Genomic DNA, 19,402 nt, shown 5'->3' with positions numbered 1-19,402 from the left:
TACTAAGTGGGGTATCTTGGTTAAAAACTTTTTGGTAAATAACAACAAAAATTAATGTAAAATAGGTTAAAAATGAGTAATAATGGCATCTCATTACACTTTGAGCACTCTCTTGTGCTGAATTTACATCTAGTTTTTTAGTCAGTATTTTCAATTTTCATCAAATGTTCATTTTTATTTAAGAAATTCTTTATTTCATATAAACTCGGAAGTGGCTGTGCATCAGAATCACCTTTGGAGCTATATTTAAAAAGATGTGTACCTGATCTTGTCAGCAACTGAACTAAGCACTGAGGATGAAAAAAGTAAAATCCTAGGTCCTTACCATCAAGAAGTTAAAAATCTCTTTGAAAAGCAAAACTATATAAAATAAGCTAGAAGGCAACATAAAACATATTAACAGCATGAATATGGTGCCATAGAAACAGAAAAGAGAGAACAAATGAGTTTGAGTGGGAGTATCAATGAAGGCTTCAATATGAATATAACATTTAACCTGAACCTACAAGATGAGAAGTATTTCATCAGTCAGAGAAAGGAGTAGCGAGTGGCTTCTTAGAATAGATAAACTCTCATGAGCAATCTTATTTTCCACCTGTAATTTAGTAAAAACTACCATGTAAAATGTGAAAGAATAATAATTTGGGGTAATTTTTTTTACTATTATAAGATTGTTTTGTGTATCCAAGGCCTTCACTATGGGTTAAAATTTTTCTTAGAGAAAATTCTCAATTACGCAGATTACCCACACTGCAGATTCTATGATGGACATTTGTATTTTCAAGTTGACTTTGCCTGTCTAGTTCCTAGTGTACCAGTGCAAATACTCAACCAGCAAATGCTTTGGGGTTCCCATCAGCCTGCACATAGTATATGTGAGGACAGTAATTCTGAATTAGGGGGTGAAGTTGAAAGGAGCTAGCACATTTTTGGGAGTAAAAAGAGACATATGGCTTGAGATAAATTATTCAATATTACAACACGATTTTAATACGTAAGAAATGTAAAAGAAAGCTCTTGTTTTTATCATTCAAATTATAAAAAGTAATCTCTCTCTGAGTAATCATAGGTGGTGAGCATACTTAGAAGACAGATATGGTGAGAAAGAATTCAGGGCTAGCAGTGTGAGGTACATGTTAGTTACCTGAAATGCCTGCTAAGTGTGTTCAGTATCATATATACTGTCATTTTTGTTTTAACTTTTAAGTTCAAGGATACATGTTCAGGTTTGTTGTACAGGTAAACTTGTGTCATGGGAGTTTGTTTTATGTATTACTTTGTCACCCAGGTATTAAGCCTAGTATACATTAGTTATTTTCCTGAGCCTCCCCTCCTGTCACCCTCCACTCTCCAATAGGCCCCAGTGTGTGTAGCTCTCCTTTATGTGTTCATGTGCTCTCATCATTTAGCTCCCTCTTATAAGTAAGAGCATGCAGTATTTGGATTTCTGTTCCTGCATTAGTTTGCTAAGGATAATGGCCTCCAGCTCCACCCATGTTCCTGCAAAATATATATATATATATATATATATATATATACACACACATATATACACATACTAACATCATTTTTTATTGCTGCATAGCATTCCATGGTGTATATGCATCACATTTTCTTTATACAGTATATCACTGATGGGCATTTAGGTTGATTCCATGTCTTTGCTATTGTGAATATTGCTGCAATGAACTTATGCATGCATGGTGTCTTCATGATAGAACAATTTATATTCCTTGGGGTATATACCCAGTAATGGGATTACTGGATTACTGGGCCAATTGGTAGATCTAATATACCCTATAAATATGTACACCTACTATGTACCCCCAAATTTTAAAAATTAAACAATAATAATAATGAAGCAATGTTAGGCTCATGAACATCATTTCTGCAAAAATTAAAAAAAAAACCTCATAGGACAAAGGAAGCAAGAGATTATCTTGCATCATTGACCTCTAAGCATTGGCTTCCAAAACAGCCCAGTAATCTCTAAGAACATATCATCTCATCATAAAGAAGTAAATTACATGCAAAACTGTTACACACCAGGTATCTGCCTTACTCTATGAAGATTTGAATCAGGCAACAATTCTTTACGATATTTTAGCCATAGTGTTCTTTGTCAAATAGTTTTTCATGTGAAGAAACTGACACATAAAGAAACAAAATGACAGTTTTTTTTGACCAAACATAAATTTCTTCACAATTAACAATATAGTTTTATTAATATGTATTATTTTCGCCTAAATGGTTCAACATAATCATGATTTTAAAAGTTACTAAAAATAAAATACAGTTGATGACTGGTTGAGTTGAAAATGGGGCAGTGGCTTAGAAATGTCTGAAACAAGAGGCTGTTAAATTTTTCATACAAGCTGACATATTTTCTATATATTTCATTCTGTATGGAATTTGTTTCATGAGTCTTTTCCAAAAATACCTAAGGGCAAATTAGGTATGCTATAACATTCTTTAAAATTCGTGGTGCTAAAAAATAGTATTCTCTGTTAATTATTTTAAACTGAAAAAGGACAAGGTATCAATAAGGATCGAAAGTCAAGTTTTTAACATAATCACAGATTGAATTGTCCATTGCAATCTAAAAACACCTACTTCATGGGATTGGTTAATGGCTACAAAATATAGTTAGGTAAAATAAATAAGATGCAGTATTTGATAGCACAACAAGGTGACTAAAGTCAACAATAATTTATTATATATTTTAAAAAACTAAAAGAGTAAAATTGGAATGTTTGTAACACAAAGAAATGATAAATGCTTGAAGAGACAGATACCTCATTTACCCTGATGTGAATATTACTTCTTGTGTCTGGATCAAAATACTTCATGTACCCCATAAATATATACACCTACTATGTACCCATAAAAATAAAAAATATTATAAATTTAAACACCTACTTTAATTCTGCATAGTATATAGAATAGGAGGCAGAGAGCCATTTGGGCACAGTATATTAAAAAGAATAAAATTTAAAGAAGACAATCTCAAAAATGTTTGAATGTTCTCAGTTATTCTATCTAATACTCTGTTATCAAAGGGTGACAGCCTGGCTGGATTTAAAGGTGAGGTACACTTTTTTCCTGCTTTTCTAAAACCAGGCATAAGGCTAAGTTCTTCAAACTATCAAAAAAGTATAACTTTTAGCAAAGCTGGGAATATTTGGCTGATATATTGAAGTTTTGTATCAGTTGAATCTAAAACACCAGCGTCATTTCTCTTTGTGATTTATTTACCTCTAAAAGAAACAGACTCCAGCTATGAATTTAGTAATTTTTCTGTTAAAATGCCTCCTCATTTTCTTGTCTTAATGAAGCTTATAAAGACAAGAGTCTTAAAAATTATTTCAAAGAAAATATCCAAATCCAATTTCTGCAGAATGAAGTCAGGCAATATTTTCCTAATGTTGCTTCTGAAAATGCCATTTAGATGATTATGAGGAAGCCTTTTCTTACTAATGTTGAGTCATTGCCAGATTTTAAGAGAAATTTTAGAATTCAGCTTTGATGTATCTATCAGAAAGAATATATGGAATGCCGCTTTGGAGATTTGGGGGGCAGAATATCTCTCTGTCTGTCACAAGCGAATAGGATTTGCCTGTCATCTGTTTTCGTCAGAATGCATTTGCAAAGATATATTTTTTCCTGAACTTCTGCCTCTGAAAGCAAAGTAATACAGCGGGCTCAGTGTAGTCATTGGTACTGTTGCCAAATATTTCTGGTTCTCTGCTTCTTGACACATGACAGGATTACACTTTCTGACTCCTTTTTGGTTGTGTGGGGCTGTGTAAGTCATTTTGGCTAACAAGTTATGAGTGGAAAGGAAGCAGGACACTTCTATGTTGAGCCAAAGTGAGACACACTCTGGGACTCAGTTACCCGTTGCCTAAGTCACCAGCTGTATGAGTTTCCTAAGGCTGCCATAACAAATTATCACAAACTAGGTGGCTTAAAACAACAGAAATTTAGCCTCTTGTAGTTTAGAAGACCAGGAGTACAAAGTGAAGGGGTTAAAAGTGTTGATTCTTTCCAGAGGCTCCAAGGGAGAAGCCATGCCTCCCTCCTGGTTTCTGGTGGTTAACAGTGCTTGACATTCTTTGCCTTGTAGATGCATCATTTCAATCTCTACCTCCATCTTCACATCACTTTCTGTGTCTCTGTGTCCTCCCCTCATATAAAAACATGAGTCATTATATTTAGGACCCACCTTAAATCTGGGATGATTTTATCTCAATATGCTTAACTAATTAATTCTGCAAAGATCCTATTTCCAGATACGATCACATTCTGAAGTTCTAGATGGACATGAAATTTTAAAGAACACTACTCAGCCCAGTACACCAGCCATCGTCCAGATTCTTGAAGCTCCATACACTTGAGATCCAGAGTAAAGACAGTATTAAGCCTCAGTCAAGCTACAATGGACCTTTAACATAAGCGAGAAAGAAACAGGCTGCTGCAAGCCACAAAAAGGGGGGATTTGTTACTGCAGCAGTTAACTCTATGTAGACAGACATGGATTTGGCGTTGAAAGTGATCCTCTTAGAGTTCAACTTTCCGGTTTCCTGGTGTGTGGAAGTCTACTGGAAGCAGACTCAATGGTCACATTAACATCAAATGATTACAGTAAAAATGAGTATATAAGCTTAAGCGTTATTTGAAAATAGCGTGCCTCATCCAAAAGAGATTTGGATTAGCAAATTTTAGTAGTAATAGTTGAAAGAAGAGAATATTGTTTTAGCATTAAGAAAGTTAAAAAGTACTTCAGGTAAATAAATTTGTCCAAAGATCAATCTATCATTTAAATAAAATATTAATCAAAATCCAAGTAAGTTTTTTTAAACTAACAAGTTCATTAGACAAAAGTAGAATAGTGTTGACAGTTTATTCTTTTAAGTAATTTATTTTGAATTTAGGATTTTTGCATCTGTGTCTCAGACAGGTCTGTGTGGTTTTCTGAGTTCTGTTTTTAAGATTTTGGTTTTGCTCTCATTAATTAAATTCATTTTTTTTCAGTTTCCTGAAATAGTTTAAACATTACAGAAAAATATTTTCAAAGAATATAGAAATATTCTGTACTCATCTGGGTATGGTATTTATTATAGGTGGAGTTATTTCACAAAATAGAGAGCAGAGGAGGACTCTGTGTGTGTATACACTCACATATATATGTGTATATGTAATCTTGGATCTATTCTTCATGCTTCTTTGCCTCTTATTTTTTATCATTATGTGAATCTCTTCATTATTTGTCTTTGAGTTCTAGGACATTCTAAGAATTCTCTAGACGGTCATCTAATTCAACATAGTATTTACAACTTCCAGTAGACTCCTTTCTACCTCCATTTCTCTTTTTAGTTGAGCAATTATATATGTAACCTGTAAGCAATGTTCCCAATCTCTGTTGGCTCAGTGTCTATTACTTGACTACTACCTGGGGAGGCAGGGAGACTTCCAGCCTTACCTCCAGCCCATGTCACTCGGACTGGTTGCTTTGCTGATCTCCTTCTGGAGTCTCCTATTACACACAATCCTTAGGCAAGTTATCTGTGTCCAGTGACTTGGGGGTTGGAAACTTTTCCTTTCAAAAATTGTGTATGTTTCCAACATTTTCATTCTTTGTTGTGATGACAAAATTTACTCATTGGAAGGGGCTAAGGGTGAAGAAGACAAAAGAGAATTAAACACATAGGCCGAATTCTCTATCCCAAAACACAATTCTCTCTACTTGATATTGAATGATTTCTTTACATTTGTTGTAGTCCCAGTCAAGTGCCTGGTGTATAGTAAGCCCTTAAGAAATAAGTAATGATTGACTTTCAGCAGGTTGAAAACAATCACTTTATACAACAGATTGAATCTATTAGAATATAACAATACTAAAAGTTAAATATTCTTCTTTTTCATAGATTTTTAAAGTTTTTTCTCATTTAGCAAACATTTGTAAGAATCACTTCATTTCAGCCAATATCTGGAGCATGGAATCATACAATGACATGATTCTTGTTATTGAGGTCTTTCTAAGCTTTTAAATCTCTGCTTTGTATTCAGCTCCTGATGCTATGCTTCCTACCATAGTAAATAGTATTGCACAATTGTAAATCCCTCAACAGTTTCCAAGGTACTTTTTCAGATTTTGGTATCTCATTTGGTCCACACAGCAACTCTCACAGGTTATTTTGTTTTTACTGGTGAGGAAAAGGAGACTCAAAGTAAAAGAAAAAATTGCCAAAGTTTATACAGACAGCAAGATGTGATGATAAGGAACACAAATTCAAGGTAGACTGGATGGCCAAATATATATTCATCTCTCTCTTTATCATAAAGATCAAAAGCACAAAATATGTTATTAATTTGGGAAATTGATGGAGTGTTCAGAGCCTTGCACACATTTTATCTGTTGGACAGCTACATTGACACCCCAAACTCACATGAAGAGCCCTGGAAGAATGCCAACATCAATTACATGTGGGGAAGCCTATTAACAATTTATTAGTTGCTTGGATCCTCAACCAACTTTAAGTCCTGTGGAGGAAGGAAGATGAGACTCTGGCAGAGAGAAAGGCATGTCATCCTGGAAGAAAATTCTGCTCACCCAACAGCTGTTATTACAGACGAATAAGAAGGGAAATCAGAATAGTGAAAAGGACAAAATACAGAGAAAATATATTAAAAAAGGAAGTAAAGTGAAAATTCAGTCATCCATTCAGCTCTTTGTGCACTCCCAGATGACTGACATTTAGTAACTATCCAGGTGGCCAGCTGAGGTGTTCACCTGTCATCAGATGTTTTGGCATCCTGTAGACAGTGGGCTACAAGCCATTTTGCAGAAAAGTTAAATTAGATCTGAACCATTTCTAACTGCCTGCATAATCCTGTAATATTTGCCATGAGGCATAAAAGGAAGTAGAGTCCTCAAGGATTTTTTATTTTTTATTCAGTGGCTGTGGCTTTTCTTAATGCAAAATGAATCGCCGAAAAGATGGTAAATTTATTTGTAACTCTCCGAAAACTTGTCACTCTCCATAGAGAGATGATGAAAAGATTAATTTCTGGTTACCTAAGAAGCTAAATACCTGGGCTCTAGGTAATAAAGGAGCTTCCTTTGAATCCAGAGGGCTCACTTATAATCTATCTGAAGGAACTTGAAGCCTAATTGAAAAAAGTTTAATAATGTGGAAGAGGAAATAATATGGAGGACTATAGAAGTTCTAATCTTCACCCATTCTGCCATGTGGAAAATAGGGAATACTGTGGTCTGATTGTGTAGAGCACGGGTTTTAAAGAGAACCCGCATGAACAAAATGAAAGGAAGGAAAGAGCCACTTGTTCCTCATCACCTTTGACCAGTGATTTCCAAATTCCCACTCTAATGATTTGTCATCAATGCATAACAGAGATTAGAAACAAATTAATGTCAGTTCTGAATGTTTACAAGAATTAAAGTATGTCTAGATTTTAAATATGCACATTTTTTCAAAGTGCTAAAAATTAAAATAAAGAGAGCTAATGTTATTTTCAAGTATTATAAATCAAGTACTATTCAAATCAATTTAAGTGGATTGTCTCATGAAATCATTACTATAAAATCTACTATATACCTTCTCAGTTCCAGCTGGATTATACATCTTTCATGCTTCTTTCTGTGCATGATTAGTATAAACAAATTTTCAGCCAGGTGCGGTGTCTCATGCCTGTAATCCCAGCACTTTGGGAGGCAGAGGTGGGCAGATCACAAGGTCAGGAGTTTGAGACCAGCCGAGCCAATACGCTGAAACCCCGTCTCTCTAAAAATACAAAAAAATTATCCGGATGTGGTGGCACATGCCTGTAATCCCAGCTACTTGGGAGGCTGAGGCAGGAGAATTGCTTGAACCCAGGAGGCAGAGGTTGCAGTGAGCTGCAATTGCAGCACTGCACTCCAGCCTGGGCAACAGAGCGAGACTCTGTCTAAAAAAAAAAAAAAAAAATTTCCTCATTTTTTCCTGAAATGCTTTCACATAAACGGTTCTGTTTAATCTTCACAACGAGCCTGTGTGGAATGTACTGTTAAATCCACTTTTGCAGATGAGGAAACTGAGCTCAGAGAGATGGAGTAACTTGCCTCCGGACTCCCAGCATGGACCTGGTGATCACAGGATTTGAGCCTGAGCAACCTGACAGTAGAACTGGTACTCTTGAAACTATGCTAAGTTGCTTTTATGCTGCCAGGAGGATTATTGCCAATATTCATTCTCAAAAGTATCCACTACCAGATCAAAGCAAGACAAGAGGAAAAGTTGGCATAATAATTCCATTGAGCTCAGAATCAGTCACAAAACCATTAAAACAGCACCTCTGTTCTCACATCTCATCTACTTAATTGTCCCAGAGATTCCAGCTCTCTACTTTCTAGTAGAGGTGATCTTTCACAGGGTGGTGTGTATTTAGCTGAGCTTTTAAAGAAACTTCAATTGATCTTTTCAAAGGGATAAAATGTGTTGTGTTTTTAAAGAGAAAACATTAGCACATTTCACTAGCATGAATATAGCCACTATTTTCTTGTATGATGAAAATGCTTCCAAAAATGTCATTAGTCAGCCATCTCAACATCAACAGAAATACCTGGGTAAGGTCGTAAATGAAAATGATTATTCTTAATAAATCATTTATCTAGGCAAATTATTTATCTGGAGGGGAAAGAGCAATAAAATTCAGAGTTGGACACTTTGATGTTTCCCTTCATATCTCCTCATTGTGTCTTCAGCACAACCCTTCAGGAAGACCAACGATCAGTTTCACAGCTCAAAAACTTAGAAACAGTAATACTCAAAATATGTATGCACTGCTGAACAGGACTATAGGGAAGCAGCTCATTTTAACCAACATTAGGTTATGGAAAGATAACATAAACCCAAAATAGTGTATGTTAAGTCGGTTTCATATAAACTGATTTTTGGATTTTTCTAAATATGAAAAACTGGATATTTATTTTATTTTCTTTTTTAAATTTAGGTATAGCTTACATAGAATGCACAAATCTCAGGTGTACAGATCAATGACATTTTATATCTGTATATGCCCAGGAAACCACTACTCAGGTCAAGACATAGAACATTTTCAGCACATCAGAGGGTTTCCTCATGCCAATCAATCTTATTACTAATCATTCTATCCCAGAAGTAACCATGGCCTGGTATCTATCATCTAAGGTTAATTTTGCCTCGTATTAAACTTTATATAATTTAAATCAAACAGTATATACACGTTTTTGTCTGGATCTTTTCACTCAACGTTATGTCAATGTGATTTATTCATGTTTTCCTGTGTATCAGTTCTTTACTATTGCTGTGTGTATATCACTGCGTGAGTGCACCAAAGTTTAGTAATCAATATTCCTATTGATAGACATTTGGGTTATTTTCAGTTTTTGTCTGTGATTATTGAAGATGCTATGAATACTTCGTGCATGTCTTATGTTGGACTATACACTCATCTAATTTCTGTTGGGTGTATACTTAGGAGTAGAATTACTGTGTCTTAGAGCCCCATGTGTTCAAGTTTGGTAGTACATACTGCTAAAACATTTTCCAAAGTGGCTTTATTAACCAATTAACACTCCTACTAATAAGGTATAAGAATTCCAGTTCGTCTATGTTCTTGCAAAACTTGCTATTGTCATTCTTTTAAATTTTAACGATTTTGCTGGATTTAAGGAGACATTTAATTATGGTTTTACAATGCATTTTCATACTGACCAATGATGTTGTATACTTGTTTAAAGTCAAATCTGTTTGAGTAATTTTTTTTTTCTTTTCTTTTTTTTTTTTTTTTTTTTTTTTTTGAGACAGAGTCTTGCTCTGTAGCCCAGGCTGGAGTGCAGTGGCGCTATCTCAGCTCACTGCAAGTTCCGCCTCCTGGGTTCAGGCCATTCTCCTGCCTCAGCCTCCTGAGTAGCTGGGACTACAAGCACCTGCCACCACGCCTGGCTAATTTTTTGTGTTTTTAGTAGAGACGGGGTTTCACCGTGTTAGCCAGGATTGTCTCGATCTCCTGACCTCGTGATCTGCCGGCATCAGCCTTCCAAAGTGCTGGGATTACAGGCTGACTAAATGTTTTTTAAAGCTTCAACTATATGCTGTTTATAAGGAACACACTTGAAATAAAAATACATATATGTTAAAAATAAAAAAATGGAAAAGATATGCTATGTATAATAAATACTAAGCAAAAGAATACTGATATGACGATAGTAGTATCAGACAAAGTACACCTAAAAAACAAGTGTTATGAGAGAAAAATAAGGGTATTTTATGATAAAATCTCTTTTTCACAGGAAGATATAACCATCTTTAATCTACAGTTCATGAAGAACAGCAAGAAAGAAAAGAATAATTTTTTAAAAAATATCTTAAATGTATTTTCCTTAATAACATAGCTTCAAAATACGTAAAGAAAAGATGACAGAACCCAAAAAAGGAATAGGTGAATCTGCAATAATTGAGATTTTAGTATTTCCCTCTCAGTGACTTATATAACAGGGAGATCAATCAGCATAAAGAGACTGTGAACAATATAATTAGCCAACTTGACCTACATGATATTTATAGGGCAGTATAACCAAAACTGCACAGTACAATTATTTTCAATTGCTAACTGGAATTTACCAAACATAACCATACTCTGACATTTTTAACTGTTTTGCAAAAATTAAAGAACTTTCAGTTGATAAAAAAAGTTCTCAAACCCTAATATTTAATATATTATACATTATCCATAACTTTTTCTTTACACATACAAATAAAATATATATAGTATGTGTATGTATATACACACACATATATAGTGTGTTTATATATATACACTTTATAGATATACATTTTTTATGTTATGTATAATATGTGTACTTTTAAAAAGGTATGGAATATATATGTGTGTATGTATATTTCTAAAGTACTGTGAATATTCTTCTATGTTATGTAACACAGATCTTCTATATGAATGCTTTATTCATATTCCTTGTTCATGTTTCTAGAATTAATTTTTATTTGTTATTGATTCATAAGAACCCTTTGTACATTATGGATGTCTATTCCTTGTCTATAAATCTTCAATTTTTTCAACAAAGTATTATATATCTATTATCCTTCTTCTATGGTAGGTTTTCTATAGAGAACTTTTAGTGTTTATGTAATCAAATTTGTTCCCTTCTTTTACAATTTTTGGGTTGTCTCCCTTGCTTAAAGGATTCTACACTCCAAGAATATCACAATAGTCTTTTTATTTGCATGTCTTACTGTACCTGCCTCAGGTATGATGAGCCAGGTGATGACCTAGTAAAGAGCAACTTGCAGATCTCAATAGCTTGACAAAATAAATTTCTTTGCTCATATTTTATACCCAGTGTGGGTCAGGAAGGGATCTCTAATCAACGCAGTGACTGTAGGACCCAGGATGACGAAGCCTTCAACTTTGCATATTCATGTACTCTCTCATATGTATCTTCATAAGGCTTATTCTTACAATATTTCACATTGTAATTTGCTCCATCCCCATGCAGCACCAGTAATCTAACACCCCTTACCCTGTTTAATGTTTTTCTTTTTTTTAAACTAATAGAACTTATTAACTTATAAAATACAACATAGTTTACCTTTTTATTTTCATTGCCTATTTCCCCTTTCACTTTCAACACTAGAAGGTGTCTAAGAGCACAGAATATTTACTTAGGGATATGTGTATTTTGTGTGTGTTCTAATGATGTAGCTCAAGTATCTAGAACAGGGCCTGGAACATAGAAAGTGCCCAATAGTTTTATAATTAATAACTTAATGAAATATTATAAACAAGTAAGAAAAATATGGGCAGTCCCATATGGTAAAAGTTTCAATAAAAAATTCACAAAAAAAGGCAACCCAAATGACTTATAAACTACAAAAAGTTTGTATCATTTGTAATCAAATAAATTCAGATGAAAGCCGTGATGAGATAATTTTACATACACGCAAGATTAAGCTTTAAACTTTAATAATTCAAGCCCAGGTGTGGTGGGTCATGCCTGTAATCCCAGCACGTTGGAAGGCTGATGCAGGCAGATCACTTGAAATCAGGAGTTCAACACCAGCCTGGCCAACATGGCGAAACTCATGGTGCACACCTGTAATCCCAGCTACTTGGGAGGCGGAGGCAGGAGAATCACTTGAACCTGGGAGGCGTAGGTTGCAGTGAGCAAAGATCGCACCACTGCACTTCAGCCTGGGTGACAGAACGAGACTCCATCTCAAAAAAAAAAAACTTTAATGACTCAAATGATGGCAAGAAATGCGAAGCAATAGAATCTCACATATACATCTGGTGGGAGTGTAAATTGGTATAAGTATTTTGAAAATAGGTTGGCATGCCCTAAGAAAGTTGAGCATATGAATATATTACTCCGATGTGTATAACAAAGGGAATTATTTACACATGTTCATCAGGCTTTATTACAAAAATATTTATAGCAGTACTGTTCATCAAATTTAAAAAATGGAAGCAATCTAAATACTCTTCAACAGGAATTGGTTAAAAAATGGTTGTATATTTATCAACTGGATTATTATCTATCAGTGAAAAGGAATGAATTGCAGGTACATACATCAACAAGTTTGAAACTTACAAATATGTTGTTGAGTGAGAAAAGCAATCACAAAAGAGTAGATACACTATGATTCCATGTATATCAAAGTCCCAAAAGAGAAAAAAACAAATAATATTTATAGTTGTGATCATAGAAGGTTACTTTTTTTTTTTTTTTTGAGACAGAGTCTGGCTCTGTCACCCAGGCTGGAGTGCAGTGGCTCGATCTCGGCTCACTGCAAGCTCCGCCTCCCAGGTTCACGCTATTTTCCTGCCTCAGCCTCCCTAATAGCTGGGACTACAGGCACCCGCCGCCATGCCCAGCTAATTTTTTTGTATTTTTTTAGTAGAGATGGGGTTTCACCGTGTTAGCCAGGATGGTCTCGATCTCCTGACCTCGTGATCCACCCACCTTGGCCTCCCAAAGTGCTGGGATTACAGTCGTGAGCCACCGTGCCCGGCCTAGTAGTTACTTTTAGGGGAAAAAGAAGTTGTTATCCAAAAGAGGAATTTTAATGTACTAGCAATGTTCTATTCTTAACTGGAGTCGTGGTCACATGGGTATTCACTTATTCTTAAACTGAGTTTGTACATTTTAACATTCTCTTTATATGAAAAATATCTATTCCCATCACTTTTTCAGCACTTCTAGCATCCCATGTTGCCAGATGCTCTGTGAGCCAGAGACAGAGTGGCTATTTTGCAGTCTTTAATTAATTACTTGCTGAATTTTCTACTTCTGGCTCTTGCTTCTATTTCCTGCTGCCTCTCATCAGTTGTTATTCCAGAGTGTTAAGGGGGAAAACTTACTTTTTCATTAGTCACATCTCAAGCATGTACTGAGTCTCAGTTTCTTCATCATATCTACTTTTCATCTTCCAGAAATTCCTCATTATTTTGGTATGTGGAATAGAATGCTTCTCAGTTTCCTTGGACTGTTATGTATTTATAACTCCCATCATTTCTTTTGGATTTTGAGGAAGAAGACAGGTAATGATTATTCTCAGATATTTTGATTCAGAAGCCTTTTATACTCGTGGACAAATATTTTAGAACATTTTTGAATATCTTTACTTTCATTCCAAAGTAATCTTTAATAAGCAATGATTCTGAATCTCAACTTTAGATTTTTCTACCAATCCAAATAAACCATTGGGACCCTGTTTTGTAGTTGATGATATTTTAATGTGCTGTGGAAATTGCAACTCAGAATGCACATTAGAATTAACTGGGAAAGATTTGAAAATACTGGCATCCAAGGTGTAACCTAGAACAATTAAATTACAATTTCTTGGTAGAGCTCTAAAATATTTATTTAAAATAGAAATTCCCAGGTTGTTTAATATACACTGGGGATTAAAAACCATTAATTTAATGAGTGAGATAAAAGCATAAAGATGGATTAAGTAAGGTAACTATAAGATAAAATAAAATTATAAAATAAGATAACGTCATTGGATCATTATTTAGGGTCCTTGCTACCTGAACCATTGCGAGCAGTTTTTTGTTTTGTTTTGTTTTGTTTTGTTTTGTTTTGTTTTGTTTTTGAGACAGGTTCTCACTCTGTCACCCAGGCTGGAGTGCAGTGGCGCGATCTCGGTTCACTGCAACCTCCGCCTCCTGGGTTCAAGCGATTGTCTTGCCTCAGCCTCCTAAGTATATCCTAGGAATAATAGGATAAGTAGCTGGGATTACAGGCATGAACCATCACGCCCAGCTAATTTTTGTATTTTTAGTAGAGATGGGGTTTCACCATGTTGGCCAGGCTGGTCTAGAACTCCTGACCTAAGATCATCTGCCCGCCTTTGACTCCAAAAGTGCTGGAATTACAGGCATGAGCCATTGCGCCTGGCCAGGAGTACATATTAATGCTTATGCCAACAACAGTCATGCCAACACTTCTGTAATGAAACAGGGACCCATTTTTTATTCTGTATTTCCAGGGAACAAGTCTCTCCTGGTTCCGTATATTTGGACATCTATGGTTTCTCTGTTCTCCTAGCACACTGTTTATTCGAAGTGAATCTCTGCTGTGTACACAAATTATTGGATGATGATATTTCTCCCCTATTTTTAATCCAAGATTCATTTTCTGGACATTATGTCTTACTTTTATTTGGACAATACCCTTATCATTATCTTGGTTCTGGCTTAAACAATAAATTTATCCACTCCAGAATTTACAAACTATGTTCATGTCATTATCATTCCAATGAAATGGGTCTTCCCTTGAAATTCTAACACAGAGATGGAAGCCAACCGAACTTTTCTTACAGATTATTGATGGTCATTTCAGCTTTTCACCAATTCCTCCAACTCTTTCTATTCCTTTTTTTGGTCCCCTTTTGCTTCCACCCTCTAACATAAGCCATAATGCCCTTCTGGAGGAGGAGCTGTGTGGATTGCCTCTATAAATTATAGTGAGTCTTTATTTTATTTATTTATTTATTTATTTATTTATTTATTTATTTATTGTCACTCTGTCACACAGGGTGGAGTGCAGTGGTGCCATCTTGGCTCACTGCAACATCTGCAGCCTGGGTTCAAGCGATTCTCCTGCCTCAGCCTCCTGAGTAGCTGGGATTATAGGCGCACACCACCACACCCAGCTAATTTTCGTATTTTTAGTAGAGACAGGGTTTCACTAAGTTGGCCAGGGTCTCAAAGTCCTGACCTCAAGTGATCTGCTCACCTTGGTCTCCCAAAGTGCTGGGATTACAGGCATGAGCCACTGTACCCGGCCTGTAGTCAATCTTTAAACCCAGCTAATAACTCACCTCTTCTAAACCTTACCTAGTGCTTTGGGCTTGAATTCCTAGACCTCAGCTTAGCGTTACCTCTGCCTTTTGACTTACTGCTCACCTTGATTTTTTTGGTTTGATTTTCTACTTTGAAGTGTAACCATTTCTCAAATACATCCCTAAACCATCCCTATACTTTTTAGGATCTCCATACCCTGCTCTGGCCCTTTATGATCCATGCCAGGCCCTGCCATCTGGCACTAGAAATGCCATATCAAGACCTTCCCTGGTTTTCCCCAATGCAGGTAGCCTCCTCTTATTCTCTGAGAAAGAAGACATGCTGCATAGAAGGCCTCAGGATGCCTCATCTAAGCCTAGAAATGCCCAAAATGTCTCCTTTCACTGGGCATTCCCCTCTTATTCTTCATCAGAAAATGAATATTTTGATATACCTCTTTTCCTCATCATAATGATCTGTTTCACGAGCACTTCACATATTAAATATTTAGTAAACATCTGTTAAATGACTGACTGAATGAATGAATGATTTGGGGTGTCAGCCCATCTTGGTCTCCACATTATTATTCCTAGGCAATACTCTCACTTTTTGTACCCTGTTCTTTTCCAGAGGTCATGATCCTATTTGACTGTCAGGCCCACATTTTCTCCAAAAAGCCTCCTCTGACACTCGTAAGGAAGTGTTCTGTTTGCACATGTTTCATGTTAGAGTTAGTTGCATCAGTGTCTCCTTCACTAAGCTGTAAGTTGTTAGCAAGAATCATACCTTATTCATAGTTGTACTTTCAAGTTCTTGATAAGAATATATTTCATGTTTTAGGAAAATAATAAATACATGTCAAAATGAATTAAAGGATTAAACTACCTTTAAAAACTTTCCTGCTTTATTTCTCTCTCATTGACTCAATGAGCATTTATTAAACACTTAAACACTTACATATCGTGGCAAGAATAACCGTGACACCAGGAGTACTGAGATAAAAATGGCATGATTCTTTCTCTGGAGAAACTTGTAGTACAGTAGAAAAAGTTGAAAAGGAAGTACATGGACTCCAATATTCTAGACTTCACCTGCCTTTGACTACAAAATAAGATCATAGTTCTTTTTTGTATTCAAATTATAATAGTTGTATTAGTCCGTTTTCATGCTGCTGATAAAGACATACTCAAGACTGGGTAATTTATAAAGGAAAAGAGGTTTAATGGACTCAGTTCCACATGGCTGGGAGACCTCACAATCATGGTGGAAGGCAAAAGACACATCTTACATGGCAGCAGGCAAGAAAGAATGAGAGCCAAGTGAAAGAGGAAACCCCTTATAAAACCATCAGATCTTGTGAGACTTATTTACTCCCGAGAGAACAGTATGGGGGGAGACTCAATTATCTCCCACCTGGTCCCTCCCACAACATGTGGGAATAATGGGAGCTACAATTCAAGATGAGATTTGAGTGGGGACCAAGTCAAACTGTATCCATGGTACAAGTTAATATCTCTTTCTCTCTCTCTTTCTTCCTTTCTTCTTTGGATGTAGCTGTCCTCTGTTAATGATAGCTACCACCTGCCTTCACCCTTCTCTACTATAGGAAGAAGGAGGACTACTCAAGAAAGGGGAAATTGCTTCCCTTTGTATCACTTTACCCCACGTAGGCATAGTACTTTTCTAATTTTCTGCATGTCATTATAGTCAGGCTGCAACTATTAATAACACTTTACTGAATAGTCATGGATAATGGAAAGGCCATACAACATATAGAATTATTATTATACAAGTACAGAGCCTGAAATACTTTCTAGGCTGGCTTACTATGTCTTTCGGGTATGTTTATCCAAGGCTTAACTCCTCTATTTGATCTGGTCTAGGACTCTCTTTGGCTCAGAATCCAGGTTATATTGAGCCCTGGCTCATGGAAGTGAGAAAATCTTTCCTGAACTCACATCTAAGGCTTATTTATCTCCAACTTCATTTCTTTGTAGACCCAAGACTAACTTTTTCCAAAGGTAGTATGTTTGGACATCTGATAAATTCGTATTTAGTGTCTACTCCTAACATGTACCAGACACTGAATTAAACAGATGTCAAAGGATTCTCAATATATTATGCCAAAGTGGCTCAACAAAGGTAAAGCCCTAATTCACCCTTAGCCAGAATGTTAGAATGAAAGGGGGACTGTTCTCTTTTGGTACTTGGGATATAGGTCCTTAGTTAGTTATGGAAAAAAAAAATGAAACAAGAAACAGGAATGTAAGATAGGGGCAAGATCAAAATTAGTGAACAGTTATCAGAAGTAGATGACCTATCATAAGCAAATTGAGAAAAGTTCACTCTATAGGTTCTAGTTTAATAAGAAAAATAAGACAGTTTAAAGTCTGTGAGACTATGTTCCAATGTTTTGGGTTTAGAGTGTGCAAGTGTGTGCAGAAACAAACACATCCACCATGGTGTGCTTTAGGCTTGGGTCTTGCGACATTTTGTATAGAGTCACAAAAAAGACCTTAATCCTTTATGTGATTGGCCAGGTCTCACTAACAACTGTTTCAGTACTGACTGAGTGGTTAAGTTAAATATTAAAAGCCAGTGCCCTTACACAAAGGCCAGAATGTAACAAAAGCCCATCAAGAGTTTTGCCTAGGCCTTTCTTGGGCCTTAAAGCATGAAAAAATAAGGAATTCTTAACAGACCTATTTAGGATTAAACAAGTTTTATCGGGTTCCTAAAGAAACTCCCCAGGCCTCCACAAACAAGTTTATTGGAGGTCTGAAGGAATTTCCCAAACCCCCTTGATTTTGCAGGAGACAAGATAAAGGTAATCAGCCCAGCACCTGGAACCATTTAGATTAAGTCAATTTCCTGAGGCTCCAGAGAAAGGTCTTCAAGACTCAGACTTTAGTTATAGATTAAAATAAGTTAATCACTTATGTCTTTAGATGAATGTGTACTTACATGTAGACATATAGCTTAGACGGTACATAAGCTCTGCAAAACTTTGTAATTTTGATTTGGACTGGCAATAATTTCCAGGCCTTCTCCCTGTAACTAGTTACGGAAATAAAAAACTTTCTTCCTCCTCAGTTCATCTGCATCTCGTTATTGGACCATGAGAAATAGCAGCCCGAACCTCAGTTTGATCCAGGAACATTTAAAAAGACTAATTCTGTGTTCTCATGAACTTGCATTATATTGATGATTAACAATGAAGATTTCAATACTCAGCAAGACTCACAAAGTTGTGGTCTGAATATGGGATCCTGGAAAAAAAATGTTCAAATACTGTGACTTTGGTGCATTTCTGAATTATTCAGTTTTCCCTTGGTCATTTCAATATACAAAGGAAGTGATGATTGCTGTAATACATGTTTTTAAAAGGGCCATTGAAATTCAAAAGAGAAAGACTAAATCTACCTGAAGAAGCCCAGAAAGGATGAAGAGAAAATGGAACAGTTGACTTCGGTCTTGAAAAATGAGGGGGCATTCACTAGGAAGGAAGAGGAGAAAGGCTATTTATAAAGAGAAAAAAAAATGACATTATCAATTCTGTGTTTTAGAAAGACAGCATGGGGAATGATTTGGAAAAAGAAGTGGTAGGATGTGGGAAGATAAAGGAGACAGCTACTGGACAAGTTAAAAAAAAGACATGGAGAGCTTAAAGAAAACCATTAGCAATGGAGATACAATAGAAACACAGATTTGAATAACATGTCAGGGAGAGGCTTGACAGTTTGTAGTTTGAGAGGAGCTTAGGAAAAAGGAAAGAACCAAGGATGGCTCTGAAATTTATTTGGGGAGAAAAATTGCGGAAAAAAAGCAAATTTGGATGGGTTGAGAGAAATTATTTCTGTTTTTAACGGTAGGGTACTTGTGAGTCCCTAAGAGGAGAAAGTCAGTGGGCATATATTAAACAGCTGGGATGATGGGGGGAAAGTGAAGGCTAAATATAAAGATTTCTAAGTCACTGACATGGAGATAGTCCATGCCACATAAGGAAATGTTATGACTCAAGTATAAGTCATTAACTAAAAAGGCAAGAAAG

Source organism: Nomascus leucogenys, chromosome 14 (assembly GCF_006542625.1).
Source record: "Nomascus leucogenys isolate Asia chromosome 14, Asia_NLE_v1, whole genome shotgun sequence".
Taxonomy (NCBI): domain Eukaryota; kingdom Metazoa; phylum Chordata; class Mammalia; order Primates; family Hylobatidae; genus Nomascus; species Nomascus leucogenys.
This window is presented reverse-complemented; position numbering follows the sequence as displayed.